Source organism: Heteronotia binoei, chromosome 11, assembly GCF_032191835.1.
Source record: "Heteronotia binoei isolate CCM8104 ecotype False Entrance Well chromosome 11, APGP_CSIRO_Hbin_v1, whole genome shotgun sequence".
NCBI lineage: Eukaryota > Metazoa > Chordata > Lepidosauria > Squamata > Gekkonidae > Heteronotia > Heteronotia binoei.
In genome coordinates, this window is record NC_083233.1 from 79,515,108 (window position 1) to 79,527,304 (window position 12,197).

General features: G+C 51.9%; 1 protein-coding gene across 1 annotated transcript in view; it reads right to left on the bottom strand.

Annotated features, from left to right (window-relative positions):
• Positions 1-7,877, bottom strand: part of HVCN1 (hydrogen voltage gated channel 1) — a 41,291-nt gene extending 33,414 nt beyond the window's left edge. The window contains 1 exon segment of the mRNA XM_060249666.1: positions 7,760-7,877. The gene's annotated coding sequence lies outside the window, so the exon portion shown is untranslated.
• Positions 7,878-12,197: the final 4,320 nt, after the last annotated feature.

Consider the following 12,197-nt stretch of genomic DNA (forward strand, 5'->3'; position numbering starts at 1 on the left):
CTGTTGCTAATATCCACCGCTGGACTTCTGCTCCAGATGTTTACCCAATCTCTTCTTGAAGCTGTCTATGCTCGCAGCTGCCACCACCTCTTGTGGCAGTGGATTCCGCATGTTAATCACCCTTGGGTAAAGAAGGACTTCCTTTTATCCGTTCTAACCCAACTGCTCAGCAATTTCATTGAATGCCCACGAGTTCTCGTATTGTGAGAAAGGGAGAAAAGTACTTCTTTCTCTACCTTCTCTGTCCTGCCCCCCAAAACTCCATCTGACCTACTCATCCATTCCAGCTTTTGAGATTTTACCAACTGGAATGTCCTTTGTTACACCAAAGCCTACTTGAAGGTTGAAAGGCATGTTTAGCGTAGAGAGGAGGCAGCTGAGAGGTGATAGGATCACCATCTTCAAGTCCTTGAAGGGCTATCATTTAGCTAAAGGATGGTGCGGAGTTGCTTTCTGTGGCCCCAGAAGGTCGGACCAGAACCAACAGGTTGAAATTAAATCAGAGGCAGGCAGCTTTGCGAGGGAGAGACAACTACAGTTGAGGAAGTGCATGGGGGCAGAAGAGATGGGAGGGTGAGGCTATGAAGCGTGAGGGAAATCTGTGCTCTGTGAGGAAGTCATGAGTCTAAGTGGGAGGTCAGAAAACCAAGGTTTTTTTCAAGTCGTTAGCCTAAGTAGCAAGCAAGAAAAAGAGGCCTTTGTGGCTTAGGTCTGTTTTAAATCCACAAGAAGAACCGTACACCGATCTGAAACCATTATGCTTATTAACCATACAGAAACTGTTAACACTGTTTTACTTATAAACTCTATTTATGCTTAAGAGAAAACAAACGCTTGATTTACAGGATCCCCTTATCCTGCAGAGCTACTCCCATGTGCTGACCTGTTCTGTCATTCTACCATATACAACTCACTAAACCAGGGGTGGCCAAACTTGCTTAATGTGAGAGCCACATATAATAAATGTCAGATGTTTGAGAGCCACAAGACATGAATGTTAGATGTTGGAGACCAGGCAGGCAGGAAATCGATTGGGAGGGAGGGAGAGGTGGAGAGAAAGCAACTTTAACTCTAAATGCGTTGTCCATGCCCCCAGCTGGCTTGGCTTAAGAGAAGTGATTTAAAGAGAGAAATGCCTTCTCCAAGCCAGCCAACAGCGGCTTCAAGAGTCACACAATATGTGAAAGAACCACATGTGGCTCCCGTTTGTCCTAGAGTATGGGGATGCCTTGTGGCTCAGTGGTCAAGGCTCTGCTTGGCTTGCAGAAGGTCGCAGGTTCAATCCCCGGCATCTCCAGTTGAAAAGACCAGGCAGGAGGTGATGGGAAAGACCTCAGCCCGAAACCCTGGAGACCTGCCACCAGCCTGCGTAAAGATTGACTTTGACGGACTGATGGTCTGATCCAGTCTAAGGCAGCTTCAGGTGTTCCCGTCCCCAAAACCCTTTCCCAGTGTTCAGATGTTTCCTAGCTTGCACGTGGATGTGGGAAGGAATCTCTACTAAGGCAGAAAAACCTGCAGAACACAAGACAGTCCTCACTCGAGGACACGGTTGAGCATAGGGAAGTTGGACAGAGTGGAATCAGAGGTCCTTTTTGGTCCTTCCCAAACAGGAAGCAATGTTTATTGTGTAAGTGTTGAGCAAAGACTGCATTGCCTGGTGTGACGGGGAGGTGTGTGTGTGTGTGAAGGAAGCTGCCTTGGGGTGTGTTTTGCTCAATCATGTTGAATCAGGCAAGAGAAGGGAATCTGGATCACGGGTGAAGTTGCCTCTCTCATTGGAATGCCCCCTTCCACCCCCTTGTTTTCTCTCTCAAATTGCAGAGCATCCTAAAAGGGTTATTCTGGGAGAAATCCAGGTGGGTAGCCGTGTTGGTCTGAAGCAGGGGTGGCCAAACGGAAGGTCGGGAGCCACATGTGGCTCTTTCACATATATTGTGTGGCTCTTGGAGCCCCCACCAGCCCATTGGCCAGCGTGCAGAAGGCATTCCAAGTTAAAGTTGCTTTCTTTCCACTTCTCCCTCCCTCACCCTTCTATTTTCCTTCCTTCCCTCCTTTCCAAACATCTGACATTCCTGTCTTGTCACTCTCACACACCTGACATTCATGCCTTGCAGCTCTCAAACATTTGACATTTATTCTATGTGGCTCTTACATTAAGCAAGTCTGGCCTCCCCTGGGCTGAAGCAACAGAATAAAGCTAGAGCCCGGTCAGGTACCTTTAAGACCAATGAAGTTTTATTCAAGGTATGAGCTTTTGTGTGCACTTCCAGATGCTGTTTTAATGAAAGGACTTTATAGTGGGTGTAACATTTTCACTTTCCCTGAAAGACCTCTCTAGGTCACCTCTGAAAGGGCCCCTCTCTGTAGCGTTCTGAAAAGACATAGGTTTTGCTGCCACCTGGCCTTCCTTAGCTGCCCCCAAAGACACCTTGCTTTAGAAGTCTTAGAGCCAGAGTCCAGGAACACATAAGAACATAAGAGAAGCCATGTTGGATCAGGCCAATGGCCCATTCAGTCCAACACTCTGTGTCACATAAGAACATAAGAGAAGCCATGTAGGATCAGGCCAGTGGCCCATCCAGCCCAACACTCTATGTCACATAAGAACATAAGAGAAGCCATGTTGGATCAGGCCAGTGGCCCATCCAGTCCAACACTCCATGTCACATAAGAACATAAGAGAAGCCATGTTAGATCAAGCCAGTGGCCCATCCAGTCCAACACTCTGTGTCACATAAGAACATAAGAGAAGCCATGTTGGATCAGGCCAGTGGCCCATCCAGCCCAACACTCTGTGTCACATAAGAACATAAGAGAAGCCACGCTGGATCAGGCCAATGGCCCATTCAGTCCAACACTCTGTGTCACATAAGAACATAAGAGAAGCCATGTTAGATCAAGCCAGCGGCCCATCCAGTCCAACACTCTGTGTCACATAAGAGAAGCCATGTTGGATCAGGCCAATGGCCCATCCAGTCCAACACTCTGTGTCACATAAGAACATAAGAGAAGCCATGTTAGATCAAGCCAGCGGCCCATCCAGTCCAACACTCTGTGTCACATAAGAGAAGCCATGTTGGATCAGGCCAATGGCCCATCCAGTCCAACACTCCATGTCACATAAGAACATAAGAGAAGCCATGTTAGATCAAGCCAGTGGCCCATCCAGTCCAACACTCTGTGTCACATAAGAACATAAGAGAAGCCATGTTGGATCAGGCCAGTGGCCCATCCAGCCCAACACTCTGTGTCACATAAGAACATAAGAGAAGCCACGCTGGATCAGGCCAATGGCCCATTCAGTCCAACACTCTGTGTCACATAAGAACATAAGAGAAGCCATGTTAGATCAAGCCAGCGGCCCATCCAGTCCAACACTCTGTGTCACATAAGAGAAGCCATGTTGGATCAGGCCAATGGCCCATCCAGTCCAACACTCTGTGTCACATAAGAGAAGCCATGTTGGATCAGGCCAATGGCCCATCCAGTCCAACACTCTGTGTCACATAAGAACATAAGAGAAGCCATGTTGGATCAGGCCAATGGCCCATCCAGTCCAACACTCTGTGTCACATAAGAGAAGCCATGTTGGGTCAGGCCAGTGGCCCCTCTAGTCCAACACTCTGTGTCACATAAGAACATAAGAGAAGCCATGTTGGATCAGGCAAATGGCCCATCCAGTCCAACACTCTGTTGTCACATAAGAGAAGCCATGTTGGATCAGGCCAATGGTCATCCAGTCCAACACTCTGTGCCACATAAGAACATCAGAGAAGCCATGTTGGATCAGGCCAATGGTCATCCAGTCCAACACTCTGTGCCACATAAGAACATAAGAGAAGCCATGTTGGATCAGGCCAATGGCCCCTCCAGTCCAACACTCTGTGCCACATAAGAACATAAGAGAAGCCATGTTGGATCAGGCCAATGGCCCATCCAGTCCAACACTCTGTGCCACATAAGAACATAAGAGAAGCCATGTTGGATCAGGCCAATGGCCCATCCAGTCCAACACTCTGTGCCACATAAGAACATAAGAGAAGCCATGTTGGATCAGGCCAATGGCCCATCCAGTCCAACACTCTGTGCCACATAAGAACATAAGAGAAGCCATGTTGGATCAGGCCAATGGTCATCCAGTCCAACACTCTGTGCCACATAAGAACATAAGAGAAGCCATGTTGGATCAGGCCAATGGCCCATCCAGTCCAACACTCTGTGCCACATAAGAACATAAGAGAAGCCATGTCGGATCAGGCCAATGGTCATCCAGTCCAACACTCTGTGTCACACAGTGTCCAAAAAAAGGAGGCTCACAAGTGGGGCTAGAAGCCCTTCCACTTTGCCCCCCCCCAGCACCAAGAATACAGAGCATCACTGCCCCATACAGTTCCAATAATATGCTGTGGCTAATAGCCACTGATGGACCTCTGCTCCATATTTTTATCCAAACCCCTCTTGAAGCTGGCGATGCTTGTAGCCACCACCACCTCCTGTGGCAGTGAATTCCATGTGTTAATCACCCTTTGGGTGAAGAGGGACTTCCTTTTATCCATTCTAACACCTTGTGTTTGTGGCAGGGGAGAAGCTTCAGCCTTATAGCATTGGAAAAAGTGCAGAAAAGGGCAACTAGAATGATTCAAGGGTTGGAACACTTTACCTAGGAAGAAAGGTTAAAGCGCTTGGGGCTCTTGAGCTTGGAGAAACGTCGACTGAGGGGTGACAGGATAGAGGTTGACAAGATTATGCATGAGATGGGGAAGTTAGAGGAAGAAGGACTTCTCCCTTTCTCACAATACAAGAACTTGTGGACATTCAATGAAATTGCTGAGCAGTCGGGTTAGACTGGATAAAAGGAAGTCCTTCTTCACCCAAAGGGTGATTAACATGTGGAATTCATTGCCACAGGCGGTAGTGGCAGCTACAAGCATAGCCAGCTTCAAGAGAGGATTAGATAAGCATATGGAGCAGAGGTCCATCGGTGGCTATTAGCCACAGCTTATCGTTGGAACTCTCTGTCTGAGGCAGTGACGCTCTGTATTCTGGGTGCTTGGGGGGGCACAGTGGGAGGGCTTCTAGTGTCCTGGCCCCACTGGTGGACCTCCTGATGGCAGCTGGGTTTTTTTGGCCACTGTGTGACACAGAGTGTTGGACTGGATGGGCCACTGGCCTGATCCAACATGTCTTTTCGTATGTTCTTAGGAGTCACTGTTCTTCAGGTACAACTAGAACTGTTGTCCATATATCTTGGAGAATGGAGGAATCTGTCTCCATGTTAGGCACCACATTTAGTCTTACAGAGTGGAAAAGGCATAAGGGACTCCCCTTCTGGCTGTATCTGAGGAAGTGAGCGGAAGCTTACAAAAGCTCACACCCTGCCACAAATCTGGTTTGTCCTGAAGGTGTCACGGGGCTCTTGCTCTTTTCTGCTGCTAGACAGACAGACTAACATGCCAACCCACCTTGACTGATCTCCTTAGAAGTGGAAGAACAGGATGACTTAGTGCAGGTGTGGCCAAACTGTGGGCTCGGGAGCCACATGTAGCTCTTTCACGCATATTCTGTGGCTCTTGAAGCCCCCACCGCCCCATCAGATGGCTTGGAGAAGGCATTTAAAGTTAAAGTTGCTTTCTTTCCACCTCTCTCTCCCCCTTCCCCTATCTATTTTCCTTCCTTTCCTTGCAGCTCTCAAACGTCTGACATTTATTCTATGTGGCTCTTACGTTAAAGCAAGTTCGGCCGCCCCACGCCTTCAGCATCCTGGACTCATCCAGCAACTGCTTGAAGACTGCCAGGGAGGCAAAGTTCACCCCCTCCGAGCTACTCTGATTGTAACAACAAATTTTCCTATTATCCAACAGGTTTTCCTATTATCCACCTGTAATTTAAATCCATTCTTGTGAGTCCTGTCCTCCTCTAAGTGACAGACTTCAAGAGAGCAGTCCTGTCCCCCACTCCTCCTCCTTTTCTCCAGACTGAACCTTCCCAAGTCCCTCAGCTTTTCCTCCTAGGACAGGGGTGTCAAACATGCAATTCGGGGGCCGGATCAGGCCCCCAGAGGGCTCCTATCATGCCCCTGAGCAACTGGCTGTCATCTGCTTCCTTCTCCCTATATCTTGCTTCCTTCTGCATCACAGCTTGCTCTGCCCAGCTTGCTCAATCGCACAGGAGCTATAGAGCAAAACCTCTATTTTCTCCATAGGCTGAGGCTCCTCCTTTGGGGAGGGAGGGGGGAGGAATAGCTTGCTTTGCCAAGCTCTCTCAATGGTGCAGAAGAGCTACTGAGCTAAATGTCTCTTCTTTCTATTGGCTGAGGCTCCTCCCCCTCCTGGTCTCCTGAGGAAAGAAGGAAAGAGCCAGGGCTTCCACTGCCCAGTTCCCTGGATCCCGTGGGAGAAATGCAAAGAAAGCATCTTTAAAACCAATGAGTGCTAATGTTTTAAAGCATGTTCTTTATAAAAATTTATCTCTCTCCTTCCTAATCTTAAATAGGTAGATGCATGGCCCGGCCTGGCATGGCTCGGCCCAACAAAGTCTCATTTATGTCAGATCCGGCCCTCATAACAAATGAGTTTGACACTCGTGGCCTAGGGTTTGGTCTCCAGACCCCATCGCCCTCTCTGCTCTGCTCTGCACCCGCTCCCTTCTTCACACATCCTTCTGGAATGGGTCCCTGTTCCAGTCAAGGCCTGCCTAACAGGATATACAGTGAGGCTATATGGCTTCCTGGGATTTGGACGTTCTGCCTCTGTCGATGGACTCCAAGTAAGACCCGGGAGCTTGGAAAGCTGGTGGGATGCTGTTTCTGGCCTCATATCGGCCTTCGAGCTGATCGTCAAGAACCAGCCCCCTTTTTCCCCCCCTCTTTCAATGCAGGCGGAGCGCCTGTGTCCTCTGAAGCAACAGAACGAAGCAGGAGTTCAGCAGCACCTTTGAAGGCCGCCAAAAGTTTCATTCGGAGCGGAAGGTTTTGTACGCATAGGAAAGCTTGCATTCCGGGTAAAAATTTGAGAGTCTTAAAGGCGCTGCTGTACTCCCGCTTTTTGTTGTTGCTTGAAGGCATGCTCCCAGGGACCAGCCAGAGGGGCCCAGAGGCTAAAGCGCGCCCAGCTGATTTTGCAAACCCATTTTGATTCCGGGGGAGGGGAAAGCCCGTCTTGCAAAGGCGCTGCAGAAGAAACCCTTCTGCTTAGCTGGCCAGGCCTCATTTCAGCGCCTGCCTCATCCTCCCCCCCCCCCCGCCCTTGCACGCTTTTCTGGCTTTAAAAAAAATAAGAGAGAGATTCGGTCGGGATGCTGCTGCTGCGGAGCGTTTGCGTTGCTTCTTTTTCCTCCCCCTTCAAGGCAACTCTCTTTGACTTATTTTCACCTTGGAGCTTCCAACACAGCGGCCAAAGGCACATGCCGGCTTCCCAGGGCCCTTCGGGATTCCGGTTTCCTGCAGGCTCCTCGCCTCCCCAAGCCTCCCCTCCCCAACCGGTTGCTCCCCCCCTTCTCCATGGAGGCAACCCCCTCCCCAGCTGCCTTCTCCGGAAGGGAAGCCCCTCTCCCAGGCAGCACAAAGGAAGGGAAGAGCCCCCCCCCCCCCGGGACCACCCTCGCCGCTAAAGGAGACCCCCAGCGGGAGGGGCGAGAGAGCCCCCTCCTTTCTGCAGCCCCCGGCCCGCCGCGCCCCTCCCAAGCGCCGGGCACCCCCTCGTCTGCAACCGGCTGGCTCCAAGATCAGGGCCCGATCCCTCCCCTCCGGCGCCAGTACCGTGTGCGGATCCCGGCAGCAGATCCGACCCGCTCGGAGGGCTGGCGTCTCCCTGGCCCGGCTGCTTCGGCCCCCGCCTCCTTCACTCCCCGCCTCCCTTCTCCATTGGCGCAAGAGGCAGAGCCAGAAAGAGGACGCGGGGCGGGGAAGGAGAAGGGGGGTGGGGGGTGGCAGAGACCCGATTCCCCGTTAGCCCGGGGGGGGAGGAGGAGAGAGCCAAAGGGCCCAGCCTCCCGGCAACCCACAGATTTTCCACACACCCCCCCGGTGCTTTTGCTGCGCTGGCTGGAATCAGCAAGACAACTTGGATGAGTTTGGGACAAAAAACAACTCCCCCCCCCCCCGAAAGTTCCCGGCCCGCCTCCCCTTGGATTTCCTGTTTTGCAGAGGAAATTTCCTCTGCACATTCCTCTCCTTCCTCCCTCCCTTCCCAGCTTTTTGTCTTCCCCGGGGTGGGGGGTGGGGGGTGCGGAGCAATGCGCCCTCCAAGCTGCAGAGTCTTGTGCGCAACAATTCTGCTTTGGGAGCTGCTGGTGTGAAAGTTGTGTGAAAGAACAGCAAAAACAAAAAAAAAGCCCACGTTATTTTTGCTGTTATTTCATTCTTCAGCATGGAACTCTAGGAGAGCCGGTTTGGTGCAGTGGTGGAGCGCGCCGACTCTTATCTGGGATGAACCGGGTTTGATTCCCCACGGCTCCACTTGCAGCTGCTGGAATGGCCTTGGGTCAGCCAGAGCTCTGGCAGAGGTTGTCCTTGAAAGGGCAGCTTCTGGGAGAGCTCTCTCAGCCCCACCCAACTCACAGCGTGTCTGTCCTCTGAGAGCCAGTTTGGTGTAGTGGTTAAGTGTGCAGACTCTTATCTGGGAGAACCGGGTTTGATTCCCCACTCCTCCATTTGCAGCTGCTGGAATGGCCTTGGGTCAGCCATAGCTCTCATAGGAATTGTCCTTGAAAGGGCAGCTGCTGGGAGAGCTCTCTCAGCCTCACCCACCTCACAGGGTGTCTGTCTCCAGAAAGCCAGTTTGGTGTAGTGGTTAAGTGCGCAGACTCTTATCTGGGAGAACAGGGTTTGATTCCCCACTCCTCCACTTGCACCTGCTGGAATGGCCTTGGGTCAGCCATAGTTATCACAGAGGTTGTCCTTGAAAGGGCAGCTGTGAGAGCCCTCTCCAGCCCCACCCACCTCACAGGGGTGTCTGTTGTGGGGGAGGAAGGTAAAGGAGATTGTGAGCCGCTCTGAGACTCAGAGTATAGGGCGGGATATAAATCCAAACTCTTCTTCTTTATCATGGTATTAAAGTTGGGAGCTGCTGCATCAATTGTTGCGCTCTGGGGCCCTTTTTGGTGAGCTGAGACAAAAAGAGGTGAGCTAGCTCGCGCTAATTGCTTACAGGGAAGCCTGGTGCGGAGGGAGAGGGGAAAGAAGCACCCGGGGCCGGGCAGCGCCTCTCCTTTTGTTCCTCGGCAACTTTCCGGAGCCGCCCCGCCCTTTGCAGCCGGGCTGCAGTGCTGAGCCTGCCGTTGGCGGCTGAGCGGCGATTCAGCGCTGCGTGTTGGCTGCGGAGCGCTTGCAAGGCGCGCTTCGAAGGGCTGGCTCCCCGGGGCCTCTCGGAAGGAGGCCCTGCCGACCGAGTTCCGTGGGGCTTACTCACAGGTCAGCAGTCGTGGAGTTGGGTGGGGAAATAAACTCATCCGGCAGCCCACGTTAGACAAGAGCTTGTGAAATGAGGAATTCCCCTACTGCTTTTTGTGTAAGAATTGGGTCGCTGCTGAATCACTGGAGGCAAACGAGGATTGGTTACTTAACCGGAGCGGGGGTGGGGGGAGAGATGACCTGGGGCCCTACCCCTTGAGCAACGCGCGTCCAAAGCACCCTTCCCGGCCACTTGACAGGCCCAAGCCTTGCTTCTGCTCCTTTGCGAGGCTTCCACAAATCCAAGGGCTGAGCTCGAGAGGGATCAGGGCTCTCTGCCCGGGCTTATGGAAACGAGGGGCTGCGTTTGGGCGGCGGAAAGGGCAGCACGGAAGTGTTCCAAGCAAAACTGAAGCGGTGGGAGAGTGCAAGCTACCGTTTGCCAGGAAGCCCCCATGCACAGGATGCTCTCCCCTGGCGGCCACGCTGCTCCCACAGGACCTCTTCCATAAGGGCGTGATGTGCCAGAGAAAGACCCACAGGGTGGGGGCCACAGAGAACAGACACTGCCCCCCCTCCCCTCCCGGCCACGTTCTCATGAGTCTGACCTGCAGTCATGGAGTCTTCCCCCCTTTTGCTAGCGACACCTCCTTTGGCCCCAAAGTTATTGGCCTGGGAAAAAACTGGGCACAGTGTGAGGTTGAGCCAGGCAGATACCAGCTGCATCTGCTTTGGGAGAATGCCGCTGACCTCACTTTGAGCCAAAGCTTTGCTCCCTGTGCCGGATTCCTCTTCTGATGAAGTGTGCTTAAGAGCACACGAAAGCTGTCGTTCTCAATAAAAATGGGTTGGTCTTAAGGGTGCCGCTTGACTCCTGCTTTGTTCGACCGCTTCAGACCAACACGGCTGCCCGCTTGGATCTCGCTTTGACCCATGACTGCAAGACTCCTCAGCACAATCAAGTATGGTTCCCCCCCCCCATCCTGAATGGGGGTCTGTGTCAACATGTGCGTTCGACAAAAGCAGGTCGTGCGGGGCAACACAGGCCGGTTCTGAAGAGCCCTGTGGGCCACGCCCACTCTTCTGCCTGTACCTTCGTTTGTGGTTCTCACCACCACTAGGATTCCCAGGTGGTCTCGGAGGGGCACTAGAGGCCTCTTGTGCCTGGCCCTTGAATCACCCTGTGTGAAAGGCCCTCTCGAGAGCGCATCCGACTGTACCAGCCTCACCCGAGAGACCAGCTATCAGAAAGCCTGTCTAATTCGCAGAGCGGCCTGCTCTTCCTCCGTGATCGAAGCACCGGCTGAGTTCACTCGATCCACCCCCAGCCGTGAGCCGGGCAGTGTGAGAGATGTTCAGCCACCTGTGTGGCTGGCTCCGTCATCTCAAGGAGCTGCTGCGGCGATCGAACCGTCACTGGGGCAACCGTTTAGAGCAGGGGTGGCCAACGGTAGCTCTCCAGATGTTTTTTTCTGCCTACAACTCCCATCAGCCCCAGCCACTGACCATGCTGGTCAGGGCAGATGGGAGTTGTAGGCAAAAAAAAACATCTGGAGAGCTACCGTTGGCCACCCCTGGTTTAGAGGAATCTGTCTGCAAACCGGACTATCACGTCTGAGTCGCAAGGCCTCCTCCTCTCCTTGCTCTTTCTTGGTGAGCGCTACTGGGAAGGAGGGCAAAGACAGCCACGGCCTGACCTTGTGGGGGGGGGGGGTCCTCCATCCCTTGAAGGGTCCCACTCCTCTCTCTGCGCGGGGATGAGGTGCTGATAAAACTGAGACCGAGAAGATTTAACAAGATCATTTAATAAGCATTTACCACAATGTATTGTACACTAATCTGTTCAAAAAAAGGGAAAAAAAAGATTAAAAACCGGGATACTCTGTGAAATCCGTAGGAACAGGTGAACGGTGTGTGTTCACTATTGCAGCTGGTTGTTGTGTAAGCTGTGTAGATCAAGGTCTTCAGGTGCACAAGAGGAAAAAAAATACCACACAACCCCTAATGAATTCTCAGGCTCTCCTGAAGGCCCTGGCTTTCTGAACTGGCTACAGTAGCAAACTTCAGCACTGAATACGGAAAGTGTATCAAAATTGCTTTCATTCTGCACCCGTTGATATACAGAACATTTCAAGTCTTCCTGTAATCTCCAAGGGGGGGGGGGGGGGGGATCTGACTTAGACACCACCAATGCATCTCTGCTCCGGGCCAAGTCCCCCCCGTCATGCTTTGGCTCCATGAAGAGACAGACAAACCTTTAAAATAATGGCTTTAATATCTTTTTTTTAAAGTATATGGAAGGGGAAAGTGTGCCTGAATTGAAATGTATGTACACATACCAGTGAGACTGGTAACGGTGGGTTTCAAAAAAACGCTGACGGCAATGTCACTCGCGTGTACATGACGAGGAAAAGAACGCAATCCCTTTATTTTTTTTAAAACTGTTTTAAAGACTTTCACAGTGGTTTGGAGAAACAGTATGTAGGTTTGAGACAGCAACAAGTTTCCTAGCTCTGTGGCACACTAGTGCCTCTTTAGGTCCTAAGAATAATGCAGGCATCTCCCCACCGTCCCCCAACCCGGTCCGTATGGGTTCAAGGAGTCAGTTGTACAATGCCCGGAATGACGGGAGACGTTGCTGCGGAGGGTACAGCTGGAACACCAACAAGGATGTGGGTGGGTGGATGGGAAGGGGAGGGCTCTCGCCAAAGGAATACAGAATTCTTAAAATTCTTCTTCAGAAGGGAGAAAGTCTCATTTGCTGTTACAACCAGCAAATGCCATCCATCAAAAATGAAAAACAAAA